Genomic DNA, 15,718 nt, shown 5'->3' with positions numbered 1-15,718 from the left:
GACATTTTGGACTGTCATAGCTAGAGTGGATGCCACTGGCAGATAATTAGTATAGGGCACAGATGCTGCTAACCATCCCATAATGCGCAGGACAGTGCCTCACAACAAAACTTATTTTACACAAAATAATAGTGTTGAAGTTGAGAAACCCTGTGTTAGATGGGGGCGAACAAGAAAAATCCCCTGTCTCTATGGCGTTTGTCTATATTTGTAAGGTACAGATGGATACACATGTGGGGGACATCAGGTGGTGATAGGCTTTTCAAAGATGACTTAAAGTGAGGGAATGGAGTGTGATGGGGGAGAGGGCTATTTTGGATGAGGTGCTAAGGGAAGGCTCCTCTGAAAAAAAAGTTTAAGCAATCATTTGAATGGTGGAAAGAAGCTAGACGGGAACTTGAAAGTTAGATTAGAAGTTAGATTCAAAATTAGAAGTTAGATGAGAGAGAACACTGTTTTCTCAGAGAGCAAGGGAGTGGTCCTTATTTCAAAGCAAAACCGGTTATTGAGGCCGTGGGCTTTAATCACATTCAGCTCTTAGAAGCATGAGAAGAGTAGGATTAACCAGGGTTGGGAATTTTCCAGGTGATTTTAACGGAGATAGAGAGGATCATGGGATTTGAAGGCATTTTCAGAGGCGGCACTGTGCTGATCACGGATTCCAGGCTGGCTAAGTAGCAACGAACGGTGAACAAGCAATAGGGTCATGGCATCCAAGGTCCAAGTGGGGTCAGGGAATTACTGCAGTGAGGGTTGTAGAAGAAATGAGAGGACAAGAAAGAGAGTGAGGGTCAGAAAGTCAGATGATTGAAAAGAAAAATAGATCTAAGGAGCAAGGAGGCTCCCCCCTGACCTGGCTCCTTCATCCTATCATTATATCCTACTCTGGGCATGGAGGCCAGGGGAGGGGCGCGTTACTAGGAGTATAAGAAGCTTGGTATTGGTGTCACGGCGGGGGGGGGGGGGCAGTGTTTTTATCAGCCTCTGTGGCTTTTATTTGACCTTCTCTGGCTTATCAGTCCTTCCCTGGCTTTTTGGTATTTGGGGTGGTCAGGCGGGCATGAGTGAAAAGAGATAACTGAGTACAAAGCCTCGCCTGCTGTACCATGATTAGCACAGTGGCTGGGGGAAGTGAACAGGCACCGGGGAAGCAAAAGAAAGACTTGCCTACACAGGTTGATGCCTTTCCTGCAGACTCAGAGATTCTATATGAGATACCCGGCTTATGCTCTTTCCTCTCTTTCCTGTCCTTGTCTCTGCCGTGAATTTTTATTATGATTCAGTACTCATTCATGCAGCAAAAGGTGAAATTACATTTATGTCTCCGGTGCGCCTCTGCTTGTTCACACAGTTGCAGGACAGACAATGTTTTTGGCCAAGGTTTAGGGGATTCATTTATTTGTGTGTTTCGGCCTCACCTCTTGCCATTTCTCAGGAAGGCAGCAATTTTTGAACCATTCATTGAACTAAATACGTTACTCATGTGATGGGCAACCCACACCCCAGCTCATGCACCAAGTACAAACTTGAAACAAATCTCGGGACTCAGAATATTTGCTTACATTACAGAGAGGGGAAAAAAATGTCATATTTAGTGTCTCTCTTTTAGTGGAAAGAAATGCTGACCTTTTGATTCCGGGTATAGGATGTGACCCTGTTGTCTATTATAGTGCTTTCTTGCCCTGAAGGGAACCATAAATTGGTTAAAAAATAAATATACGTCATGAGTCAGTTCTGTACTGATTCAGAGAAAGAACAGGTGCAAGGAAACCTCTCATGTCTCACCCAGCTCTTAATTTCTGTGATTCTTCTAAAGCATGTCTCATAAAGGACATTTCTTAATGATTTTGAAGGACTGGAGTAAGGTATTTATAAGCATAAAATGCCTTCATTACGTTTTGTCATTTTTTGCTCTTCACAATTCTGCATCCTTATCAAAGGAAATAATTCATTGTCCAAGTTTATATGCTAATGACCCTCTTCATAGTCAAAGCACATTATAAATATTTATTCATAGGCCAGATGAGAACCTTGAAAGCGGTTAATTTTAAAACAAAGCAACTTTTGTACGAGGAGAAAATAACACTGAATATGAACAAAATGAGCATTTTGTGCCCTGGTTTCCACATAACAAAGCATTGGCTAAGCACTAACGCTAATCGTGTATGCTTGTTCAACACATGAACAGGGATGTTCAAAACATCCCTGGTTTTCAAATGCGTAATCAAATATAAACATATATAGATTGACCTCAGTTGACATGAAGGGACCGTGTGGATATTTCTCATCATAACCCCCCCTCCTTAGGTAAAGATTTGGATGATACAGATGTTGAACAATGTGCCAAGACAACATGATTAAACACATTTCCCATTCCTCTATTCCAAGCTATAAAAATTAGCGATCAGCACTGACAGAAATGTTCAAGACCCAACTATCTCTTTCCAGATACAGAGAAGGGCATGCATATTGGTAAGTCTGTTTAAGAAAAAGGGGTTTCTGCATCCCCCCGCAGGTCCTACCTCTGTTTCACCCCTAGTGAATGTTTGATGCAATAGGGGATTCAGAGCCTGGAGACTGCCAGTCATTGTAGTGAGGACATTGGGTCCATGTGGCCAAGAATTTGTTCAGATGGAGAGAAGGCTCTCACTGGGGGGTTTGTGCCAGGGATATCTTTCCTGGAGTCATTATGGAATTTGGTTTTGGGCTGTTTCATTTGGGAACCATCACAAAGCAACAAAAAACTATGATTTTCTTTGATTCTTTGTGGACTATACATTTAACGCTTGAATTGACCTAACTCACTTGCCTTTTTTGTTTTTAAGATTTTATTGATTTATTCATGAAAGACACAGAGAGAGGCAGAGACATAGGCAGAGGGAGAAGCAGGCTCCCTATGGGGAGCTTGATATGGGACTCAATCAAGAGACCCCAGGATTACACTCTGAGCTGAAGGCAGATGCTCAACCACTGAGCCACCCAGGAGTCCTTCACTTGCCTTTTCTCTACCTAAATCAGGCTGGTAGAAAATGCCCTTCAGTGAACCAGACTGGGGCCTCTGTAACTCTGTGGTCCCCACCCACAGTGGAGTTTTCAGAGCACCAGGGAAAACCTCTGATGATTCTCTGGTCTGCTCAGTTCTGGCTCTCCACAATGGCTCTTACACACATCCTCTCACTCTCCAACTCTGTGACTCCAGAACTTTCCTGTCACTATGTGCATATTGCTTCCCGCCTCAGCAAGACATGGAATCCATCATATGAGGCCTCCTTTCACTCCTTGCCACCTGACATAAGAACATACTTGCATGCCTTGCTGTTCTTTGCTTCTCTTATAACAGAAGTGATAATCCCTATACCAGTTCTTTAACATTTCTTTCTTACGGACTATGGAATAGTATTTTTCTTCTTTCTCCTTTGTTTTTCATCTCACTCCTTCTAGAGTTTATTGTAACTGCCCACCTGCTTGTCTTGTATCTGTCACATGAGTGTAAACCTCCCAACCAGGGGCCTGGTCTATCCTGCTCCTTGTATTTCTAGAGCAGAGAATGCCTGATTCCATAAATATTTTTGTTTTTTAATGAATGAATGAGAGCTAAGAGGGATGTGTGGTGGGGCACAGTGGTGTTATGGAACCTAGAATGTTCTATGGTTCCATTTCAATTATTTTGTTCCTTTTGAACTCTCCTATGTTAATCTTTACTGATAAGTTGTCTTTCATCAATAAAGCAGTGGCGATATTGGAATACTTACCTGTAGTTGCTTGTTTACTTCTAGGCCAACACAGTGTATGTCCTTGACCACTTGTCAAGTTTATGGCATTCATACCGTGCCATGCTACCAAGGGACTCATAATGTATAAATTTCTCAGTGAATTATTTATCAGAAATATCAACCCCACTTGAGAAGAGGGAGCTGTAAGAGAAAATGTTTTGATAGAACTATACTTATTTATTCCTTCATATTTACTGGAGCATTGCATAGTACATGTTAGATATCAATGACACGGTTGAACATAGTGTGCTTTTCCCAAAAGAAAAGCATTCAGCCATTTACATAAGCAAGGAAAGTGAAAGTCAACTTCAGAAAATAGCATGTCATCCACTAGGGGAAAAAAACTGTTTAAGGCCTATCACTTAGAGGTTATATTTGAGGTCAAAATAATATGATTCAGGGGATCCCTGGGTGGCTCAGCGGTTTAGTGCCTGCCTTTGGCCCAGGGCGCGATCCTGGAGTCCCGGGATCGAGTCCCACGTTGGGCTCCCGGCATGGAGCCTGCTTCTCCTTCCTCCTCTGTCTCTGCCTCTCTCTCTCTTTCTCTATGTCTATCATAAATAAGTAAATAAATAAATCTTAAAAAATAAATAAAATGAATCATTTACTTCCAGCTATCACATATCATACTGTGAATTTTGCTTGAAGAGAAGTAGGAGGAAAAAGCAGTATAAAATCTGTTTATGTGTCACCTTTTATCTCTATAGGCTAAAACAAAATTTGGTGTTTTGTCTTTGCCCAGTAGACTTTGGTTTTTTTAAAATTTGGAATAAAATTAAATATATATTTTTATTTTAAATAACTGTCTCAACAACTGTTTGTTGATGGCTTGCTATGTTGTAACACTAGCCTGGACTTTGGGGGGATGGCAGAAGCAGGGAAGGTGATGCTTTCACTGAGCTGACTCTTGGAAGAGGGCAAACAGTAACCAGAATCCAGTGAAACTGCCTGGAAGAAGCAACAGAATGTTCAAAAGCATGAAGCATGAAAAATCACAATGCATGTGGAAGATTCCAAATGCTTCCATTTGGCTAGAGAAAGGGCACATGTAGAGATATGAAAGTAGGACTCCTGAATATGGTGGTGGGGGGATATGCAGAGTGAGGAGAAAAAGGAGCACCAAGGTTGAAATACTAGGAAACACTCACATCCAAAGGGTGGGCATTAGAAGAGCCCCTGAAAAAGAGAAGAAGCAATTATAGAAGAAATAATATTGCATGCTTTAAAAATCCACAGATAGAGTAGATAAATTACACTAATGACTAATTTTTCACTCTCCTCATATCTACTCCTAGTATTATGTAAATTTTCAGTGCCCTCCCATTCTGACTCTAGGCTTGATCACATGACATGCCTTACCCAATGGCATGTTAGCATATGTGACACAAACAGATGTGAAAAGCAGCTTGGCTTGGGCATGTGCTCTCACATCCTGCAATGAGAAGGACTAGCCTGCGTAGCTCACCGAGCACAGCAGAAAGATAAGCCACCACCAGCTAAACCTAGCCTAGACTAACCAACCTCCACTGGACCTGCATGCTTATGTTGGAACACAGAGTGTTGTTGTTGTTGTTGTTTAAAGATTCTATTTATTTATTCATGAGAAACACAGAGAGAGAGAGGCAGAGACATAGGCAGAGGGAGAAGCAGGCTCCCTGTGAGGAGCCCGATGCAGGACTCAATCCCAGGACTCCAGGATCACAACCTGAGCCAAAGGCAGATGCTCAACCACTGAGCCACCCAGGTGCCCCTGATTGTTGTTTTAAGCCACTAACTTCTAGGGTGATTTGTTATGTAGCAATAGCTGACTAATGCACAATTTCAAAGAGAGAGTGATTTGTGGTGTGGAATGCCAGAGAAAGAAGTATGAATTAAATTATGCAATTAGAAGGATTCTGCTGACTTTAATCAGAGCTGTTTCAATGAAGTGGTGGGGTGGGAACCACAACTGCAGAAGATTTGAAAAATACAAGGATAATGCGATCTGTCGTTTTGTGGTGATAGACTATCAATGCAGTATAGAGAGATAGAGGGGAACAGCTAGAAAAATATGGATAAAGGGATAAGGTGCTGTCTGAAGATACTGGAGATGTGACTACTTTTATTATTTTTTAAGATTTTATTTATTTATTTATTCATGAGATACACACACACACACACACACAGAGGCAGAGACACAGGCAGAGGGAGAAGCAGGCTCCATGCAGGGAGCCCAATGTGGGACTCGATCCTGGGTCTCCAGGATCATGCCCTGGGCTGAAGGCAGCGCTAAACTGCTGAGCCACCTGGGCTGCCCCTGTGACTACTTTTATATGCTCAGGAGACAGAGCCAGCAAAGAAGGAATGGTTGAAAACAGAGGAGAAAGAGGGAGTGACCAATGCAGAGTGAGCCCTGAGCAAGTAGAAGGAAGTGACCACTAAGACAAAGAGGAAATTGCCTTGGTTAGAAAAAGGGGTACTTAGGGGCGCCTGGGTGGCTCAGTCAGAGGTGACTGACTCTTGATCTCAGCTCAGGTCTTGATCTCATGACCCTGAGATCAAGTCCTGCATTGGGCTCCACACTGGGCATAGGGCCTTCGTAGAAAAAAAAAAAAAAAAAGGTACTTCTCCACTAAGCTGTGAAGAGAGAAATAGGAGCTGGAATAAAGATGAGTTTCTAGGAAAAAATGGAGAAGAGGAAGAAAAGTGAAGCAAGGAGTTCCCATATTATGGCTGCTATAGAAATACAAAAGGGTATTATTGGTCCAGGGCTTTTGCAAAGTCATGTTACAAACAGTAAGAGTGATAAACCTTAATTGCTGCTGTTAGGTGAAGAGAGGGAACTCAGGATATTTTACCACCAAAGCTGAAGATGAATTTATACTGGTAAGAATACTTACTTGTATGATTTCTCTAGATAGGCTTTGTAATTCAGGTCTAGGAGTAGGCGGGCAGTTGGAGGGCTTCAAGTTCGGAATGCTGCAGGGCAGTGTGATAGAAGGCAAGATATATTGAATATATAATGACCCAGTAAGAAAGGAAGTTGCTTCAGTATAACTGTGTGATATAGCCATGAGCAACAGAAAACCTTACCATACCATAGGTAATGACTTAAGTAAGTAACAGATTATTTTTCTCATACAACAAAAATCCTTTGTGGGTGCAGTATAGCTGCTGAACAATTGCATCGTCACATCTGAGTTCTAGACAGGAAGGCGGAGGGAGTCAAGGGCTTTCTCTTAATGAACTTTTCTTCAAGAAGGGAAGCCTTCCACTGTGACTTCCCCTAATCTCTTCACATTGCACCCTTTGTTACATAGGAGACCCAGAAATTCAAGTTCTCAATTTCCCAACATCTATTGTACAGGTAGGCGCAGGGAATAGGAGTTTGATATTGAAGTGAACCAATGTATAGTGTCTGCTACAGAAGTGAGATCAAGAAGGAGCTGACACAATGCAAGCAAACGGAGGAACCAAAGAGAAACTTTCAACAAATTTGAGTATCAGACATGGTGAAAAATATGAGAAGGCTAAGTGCTGTTGGAGGTAAAAAATTCTGGGGTGAAGGAATTTAGGGAATGAAAGATGGTCATTAAAGAGCCAATGAGGGGAAAGTTCTTCGAATTGAGAAGGTTAAAAAAAATCATACTAGAAAAAATCTTCCATATGGATATTGACATTTCTCAGGATGATGGAGGGACTCGGGACTTGAATAACATAAAAAATTAGCTTTTTAATAAAGAAAAGAATATCCTTCTCTGCATATTATATCAGTAAAGAAAACAAGTGCTGTGGCCCATGTTTATTTAGGTTTTTTTCAGATTTTTTTTATTTATTCATGAGAGACACAGAAAGAGAGGCTGAGGGAGAAGCAGGCTCCATGCAGAGAGCCTGATGTGGGACTCGATCCCGGGAGTCCAGGATACGTACTGGGCTGAAGGCAGGTGCCAAACCACTGAGCCACCCAGGCGTCCCCCTGTGGCCCATGTTTAAAACCTGTAAGATACTAGCCCTTTATCTGATATGTCATTTGCAAATATCTTCTCCCATTCTGTAGATTGTCTTTTAATTTTGTTGACTGTTTCTTTTCATATGGGGAATATAAAAAATAGTGAAAGGGATTATAGGGGAGAGGAAAGAAAATGAGTGGGAAAAATCGGAGAGGGAGACAGAACATGAGAGACTCCTAACTCTGGGAAACGAACAAGGGGTAGTGGAAGGGGAGATGGGCAGGGGGATGACATGACTGGGTGACAGGCACTGAGGGGGGCACTTGACAGGATGAGCACTGGGTGATATGCTATATTTTGGCAAATCGAACTCCAATAAAAAATATACAAAAAAATACAAAAAAATAAAAAATAAAAATAAAACCTGCAAGAAAAATCAGGATGAGTTCAACGAAAATCAGACAGTAGGCCCAAGAGAAAGTTAATATTCACCGGTCATGTCAATTAGCTACTGCTAAATGTAATCCCTCAAATGATAACCATCTATAGTTTTTTGGAAGTCGTTTGATTGGCTTGGCAACCTTGCCACTGAGCCACCCAGGCGTCCCCCTGTGGCCCATGTTTATATCAGCTTGTGTCCCCCTGTGGCCCAGTTTATATCAGCTTGCCTCGTTCATTTGTCTCTGCTCAGCTGTCTGGTCTAGGGTAGTCTCAGCTGGGTTAATGAGGCCCTACTCCTTGTGCCCTCTCACTTTCCATCAGACTAGCTGGGACTTACTCTCGTATAGAGGGATGAGTCCAAGACAGAAAGCAGAAGTGCGCAGAGTTTCTTGCCACCTGGGCTCAGAATTGGAACATTATCACTTCTTCTGGATTGTGTTGGCTAAAACAAGTCACAAGTTGGTCCACATTCAAAAGGTGGAGGAGGGACACCTGGGTGGCTCAGTGGTTGAGCGCCTGCCTTTGGCCCAGGGTGTGATCCTGGAGTCCTGGGATCGAGTCCCACATTGGGCTCCCTGCATAGAGCCTGCTTCTCTCTCTGCCTCTCTCTCTCTCTCTGTGTCTCTCATGAATAAACAAATAAAATCTTAAAAAAAAAAAGGTGGAGGAAAGGACTTCACCTCTTAAGGGAGAAGCTGAAATATCACAACACGAGAGTCTACCACATTGCTAACAGTCTACCACGTTGTTTATTTTCTTGAGTCATTTATTGAAATTCATGACCACGGCAAGTCTGACTGTATCTACTTCCTGAAAATACGCATAAATGCTTACAGCTTGACTAAGTGGCTTCTCTTAGATTACTGAGATGGGACAATTTGAAATGACCGTAGGTGGTAGTCATAAATATGAATAGACATAAGCCACTTAGAAGTTTGAATAGTTCTCTGTTTCTATGTTGGATTTCCAGCTCTAGTAGCTACTATGCATACTGAGCTCTTTTGTCATTTCTTTAATAATAACTTTGCTCTCATCTCACCAGCCATGTAATATGTACAGGCTCGCCATTGAGTTGTTTGGCTCTCACATGCCTGATTTATTAAGCCACTTGTGAGAACACTGGTGATGCTCAGGCAGACAGTGATAGCTTTCTGCTATTTCCACAAGAGTTCTGGGAGAGGGGAGAGAATTTTTTGTAAACCCAATGATCCTTCACACATCTGACACAAACAATATCAAACCTGGTGTTCTCAGAGCTGGGTCTACCAAATGTTCTCCTCACTGTTCTCCAGTCAGAGCACACACGCATCCATCTGTGTCAGTGTGGCTCCTGCTCTCCCTTCCTCTCCCCCTCTCCTCTCACCCCCTCTCCATGTTACCTCTGTGTGAACACAGGTTTAGGAAAGAATAAAAGGACACTCAGGCTTCTTTCCCCGGTTGAGTGAGTTTCTCTAACGATGATGCTCCCAAGTGCCACAAAGAAGCTGTTGTCAGGTTGCGGACCTAGAGTGGGAACCCAACTCCCTCACCAATTGTTCTTTGATGCATTGCTTCAGTAGCCAAGAAACAGAGGAGATTTAAGACCAATAATAGCTCTTCACAGAGTTCAATGAAACAATTTTTCCCTTGAAAGTCCAGTGGTACTTTATTTCCAGTGGTACTTTCCATGCCAGTGTGTTAAAAATGTCACTGAATCAAGCTTTTTATTAACTTGTCAGTGTATCCAAAGTGTTCTACAGAACCTCCATGGGGGATTTTCTTGTCTTTTAAACCTACACATTGCCACACAGGCTTTCCTCCCTAATTAGCACTGACAGGTTCTCTTTAGAGGAACTATCCCACTCTCAGAGTACAAGAGGGAACGTGTGGGTGGAAATAGATTTGGATCATTTGCTAGACACAGAAAGAGAAACCAACAGTGCTAATAGCAGATGGCTGTGAAGGGAATATCGAACGAGTAAGTCCAGGGCGGTGAAGTCATACAAGTCAACAGTGGATTGAGGTAATAACACAGGCTGCTTGTTCCAAGAGAACTGGAATATCTTGGGTCTTCTGGGGTCACATTACCGAGTCCACAACCGTGGTCCACACTGTGGGATCTGAGATTGTTCTGTGGCTACCATTACTCACTTTAAGGAAGTCTCAGCTAGCTAGTTTCTTGGTGTCTGGTGTTTTCCAGAGTACACCTTCCTTGATTCCACTGATTTTTATGGCTCTGCACTCTGGATGCCTGTTTGATCTCCTATCCCTTTCCCCATTCCAGTGTAGTCAAATTTCAAAGAGATAATTAATACACCTTCATATCACTAGAAATTCATTTGCTTAGTCTCAGGTAAAATCCAAATTCATTTGATATCCACAGAAATACACCAGGAACCTGTTGGGTAGTTTTGGTAGAGTCAGCCCTATTCTTTGGTCCAGAAGATTCCCATCTTTGTAGCATGATTTTGAGGTATTAGACCCTGCCTACCACTCAGACATTTGTATGAAGATCTTTCCAGAAGACCCCAAGTTCCTATTATTAAAGAATCATTTTGACCAGATCTAAGTTTGAAATAAAATCATTTGTAATTTGCATTCAAATTTGATATTATACCCAAACATATTATTAAAAGTTAAGATAGGGATGCCTGGTGGCTCAGTGGTTGAGGATCCGCCTTCAACTCAGGGTGTGATCCTGGGGTCCTGGGATGGAGTCCCACATCAGGCTCCCTGTAAGGAGTCTGCTTCTCCCTCTGTATATGTCTCTGCCCCTCTCTCTGTGTCTCTCATGAGTGAATAAATAAAATCTTAAAAAAAAAGTTAAGATAATGTACTGTCAGACCTCTGGTTTCAGCTTCAATATGTAAAGAGCTTTGGACATTGCCACTCTCATCCTATGACAAGAAAAAGCTTAAATTTAAAAAATCAGTGATTTTTCTTGGACCCCTCAGAGAAGTGAGGTTTCAGGGCAAACCACCACCCCCAAATCCAGAGAGGAGCAAATCCAGAGTTGTAGCCAAGATCTGTTTACCTACAATAGAAGTGGCTAGAGCCATTAACTGGTAGGAACACTTACGTGGTAATTTTGAGGAATTGCTAGAGGCTGAGTGTGGACCAGGATGAGAGGGAGAAACCCCTGGGTGATGAAGTCTTGTGGGAGGGCCTATACTTTTTGGAGATTTACCTCCAAGAACTCCACCAGGTTCTCATGGCAAAGAGCTGAAAAAGATCCCCTGGTAGCTCTGACAGTGAAAGGGGAAAGAGTAGCCTTTGTGAAATATGCCCAGAGTACTCTCTATGACAAAGGTCTACTTTCCTCGGAGGGGAATGACTTTACCAGAGTCTTATCCCACTTGGAGGAAGGGCATTTATCCTACTCAATTCCAATCCAGGCTTCCTCTTACCTAAGAGGGAAAAGATAAAGCTAAGAAATGTTTGTGAAGGTCACAGCCTAGGGACATGGGCCCATTCAAAGTTGGAGATTTCATCATAAGCTTATAGAATGCTTTTGCTCACCAACACCTTGCTACAATACCATCAGGACTCCAGTATAATAATGGTGGATTTCAGCCAAAAGAGCAGCAAGAAGGAGACTCTGTCTGAGGAGGAGTACCTAGGGAAGCCCAAAGCAAGAGGGGAGGCAAAAACAAGGACACTGGAAGAATTCGAAGCTTCTGGCCCCTACAGCAACAGGAAAGCACTGAACAGAGACAGATTAATTCTTAGCCAGGTTAGCATGAAACCTCATGCCAAAGGCCTATTTACCACAGCTCCTATTATCTATACAGTATGTCTGGTTTTCAAGAAAAATATTCAGACTATGTTAGAAGACAATAAAGATCATAGTCTGAAAAGACAAAATAGACATCTTGGTTCTGACACAGATTTGCAAATTAACAGGCAGCGGATTTAAAATAACTAGGAGGAAAAACTGAGTGGGGAAAAATTAGAGAGGAAGACAACTATGAGAGACTCCTGACTCTGGGAAACAAAGGGTTGCAGAAGGAAGGGTGGGGGAGGGGGAGGGGGTAACTGGATGATGAGCATTAAGGAGGGCACGTGATGAGATGAGCACTGAGTGTTATACTATATATGGGCAAATTGAATTTAAAATATTAAAAAATAGAAACTTAAATAAAATAACTATGATTAATATGTTAAGGGCTATGATGGATAAATAGACAACATACAAGAGCAGATGAGTAATTTGAGAGGTGGAAAATCTAAGAATGACTAAAAAGAATGCTGGAAATCAAAGCACTGTAATAGAAGTAAAAAATCTCTTTGATGGGCTTGTCAGCAGGCTGGACATGGCCAAGGAAAAGAATCAGTGAGCAGAAGCTCAGATCAGTAGAGACTTCCCAAACTGAAATGCAGAGATAGCATACTGTCTGAAAACCTTTAGCAACATATAAAATAGTAATTTTCCCCATAATTATATTTACCAAGCAATTAAAACAAATTTTGAGAAGAAATACGAGATTGCATAAGGACCATGCCTCTCAATTAAAAAACTGTATTGGTCCCTAAAATGTCTCAATAAGCTGATGACTTATAATCAACTAATTTTGAAAGAAGAGGAGGCTGTCTAGCTAAGGCATTAATTAGTGTCTTATTTGAGACAACTGGAATTATTACAGAAGCAGTCTATGTGTATTGGCTCAGCTGTTTTAGCAAAGGCTAAATAACAATGGCTTTAACAAGAAGGAAGGTTTTTCTCTTCCATATGAAAGTCCAAGCTGATAGAACAGAAGGATAAAGAAGCCCTGGTGAACAGGGTTATCAAGAGACTCACATACATTTCTTCTTCTACCAACCCCTTGGTTGTTTCCCCCGTCCTACAAGTCAAAGGAGACTCATCACCACGTCCGTTTTAACCCATGGGTGAAAAAAAGGACTATGAAGTAGGGACCAGGCATCTTCTTCTTAAGGATATGACCCTAGAGTTGCACACCGGTACATGGTCACCACAACTAGCTGCAAAGGGATCTGGGAAATGTCATCTTTAGTTAAGTGGTACCCAGTTTAAAAGTGGAGGTTTCTAGTACTAAAAAGAAAAAGAAAAAATGAATATTGTGTACATTTAGCAGTCCAGGCCACATCCACTCTCTGGCCACCCAAGTATCCATGAACACCACTTTCCCCAGGCAGACAACACAAAGAGCCATGTAGTTACTTTATATAACTCAAAACCCAGCATCTCTGGGTGATGCATAATTCTTTTTTTTTAAGCTTTTATTTAAATTCCACTTAGTTAACTTACAGTGTAATATTCGTTTCAGATGTACAATTCGTTTCAAGGTGATGCATGGTTCTGACTCTGAGGTTTGGATGTGACGTCTCACGGTCCAGCAACCTGTAAACCTACAGACCAACGACCAGCTTTCTCACCATCTCATACACTGTGGTGAGGAGGGATAGGAGAACCACAGTTAAAGCTCCCATTCTGGGAAAAGGAAGAATGGGAACACATGACACTCATTATCCATGGCAGGTATCAAATTCTGCTGCACAGCAATTGCAAAAAGTCCCTGCCCTGGCAGTGAAGTGCCATGGGGTTCTACTCAGGGAGTCACTCTCATTCTAGGGGGGGGCCACATTTGAAATGGGTATTGGAAAGTATACCCTTCTGGGGGCTTGCACAGCTCTTTATAGCTCAATTTCTACTGGTACAGACTTGAGGGATTGGGGTTGTTTAGGGTTTAAACACTCTGTCATTGCAATTCCACCAAAAAGAAAACAAGAAAAGTACTAGTTTATTTGCTTTTGGTCAATTCCATGCAGAAGTAACCAGGGATAAGTGGTTCTTAAATTTGCCAGCACTTTCGTCTCCTAACCTCTGTGCTCAACCCTTGTCATCTTCTTCAAGTATCTTTCTTCTTTCTCAGTCTAACAGTGGCTACCTTGACGGTGCTTGAAGCAGTGAGCTGGGTAAAGAAGGCATAATTCTCAATCTGAGCTTTCCTGCTGGTCTAGCTCCTACTGCCTGGCGAACAACAATCATGGGAGATGCTCTTGAGAGAGGTTGAGCACCACGGTCTGATCGCCACGGTGTTGGGAATCTGGAGGCAGTTGTTCCTCCAAAAGGGCCAAACCTCAAATGATCCGGTTCTCAATTCAGACTGTAGGCTATGGGCTGAAAGCATCCCTTACTGGAACTCTATTTCGTCTCGTCTTCGTTTGCAGATTGGTTAACTCTTGTCTGTGTTCAGTTATTGATGGTAGCACTTTGCAAAAAAACAAGATACACCAACAAAGTGATTTTTGTTAACTCCCTCCCCAGAAGCTACAAGGTCAGTAGGCAAATGGCCTGCCTTTTGGTGCATGGACAACAGTTTTACCAAACGTTGGCTATGACACAATTGGAGTCACCATCTTTCCAGCCTGCTTTATCTGTTTTCTCATTGCCTGCTGCCCAAAGTGCTAAGCAAATAGCATATACTTCATATTCTATTAAGTCAGCCTTGCTTCTGGTAGCAAATTCAGTGTTAGGGTGTCTGGCCACCTTAACAGAGATCAGATAACAATGGTCTTTTATTTTATAAAAGATTTTAATATTTATTGATGAGAGACACACACAGAGAGAGGCAGAGACGTAGGAAGAGGGAGGAGCAGGCTTCCCACAGGGAGGCTGATGCAGAACTCGATCCCAGGACCCCGGGATCATGACCTGAGTCAAAGGCAGACACTCAACCACTGAGATCCCCCAGGTGCCCCAACAATGGTCTTTTAAAAAATAGTTTATTGCTCCCTCACAGAAAAGTCTGACCTGGAAGGTAGACTGAGGAATAGGGAAACCCTTAAAAAGTCATCCAGGGACCTGGCATTTTTCTTCTATTTTGTTTTATCAACCCTTTGGATGTTGTCTTCATTTATTTGGTTAAAAGAGGCTCACCGGGGATCCCTGGGTGGCTCAGCGGTTTAGCGCCTGCCTTCAGCCCAGGGCATGATCCTGGAGTCCCGGGATCGAGTCCCATGTCAGGTTCCCTGCATGGAGCCTGCTTCTCCCTCTGCCTGTGTCTCTGCCTCTCTCTGTCTCTCTGTCTCTCTCTGTCTCTCTCTCTCTTCCTCTCTCTGTGTCTCTCATGAATAAATAAATAAAATCTTAAAAAAAAAAAGAGGCTCACCAGCACTTATTTGTACTCTGGATTGCAGAAACAGGGAAAGGGGAAGTAGAAGGCAAGAAGCTTCCTTTTAAGAATGTGACAAAGATGTCACACCATTTCTTCCATTCAATGGTGTATCAGAGCTGTCTCACATAGCATGCACCAGCTCATGAGAGGCAATTGTTAAACTTGTAAAAATTCTGTGAGCCGGCTATTAAGCATAGCCGTTATTAAAAACTAAATTGTATAAATTTACCATTAAAAAATTGTATTTTAAAAAGGCAAGTCTTGGGCAGCCCAGGTGGCTCAGCGGTTTAGCACCATCTTCCGCCCAGGGCATGATCCTAGAGACCTGGGATCGAGTCCCACATCGGGCTCCCTGCATGGAGCCTGCTTCTCCCTCTGCCTGTGTCTCTGCCTTTCTCTCTCTCTCTCTCTCTCTCTGTCTCTCATGAATAAATAAAATCTTTAAAATAAACAAAAATAA

This window comes from Canis lupus, chromosome X, assembly GCF_048164855.1.
Source record: "Canis lupus baileyi chromosome X, mCanLup2.hap1, whole genome shotgun sequence".
NCBI classification, from domain to species: Eukaryota; Metazoa; Chordata; class Mammalia; order Carnivora; family Canidae; genus Canis; species Canis lupus.
This window is presented reverse-complemented; position numbering follows the sequence as displayed.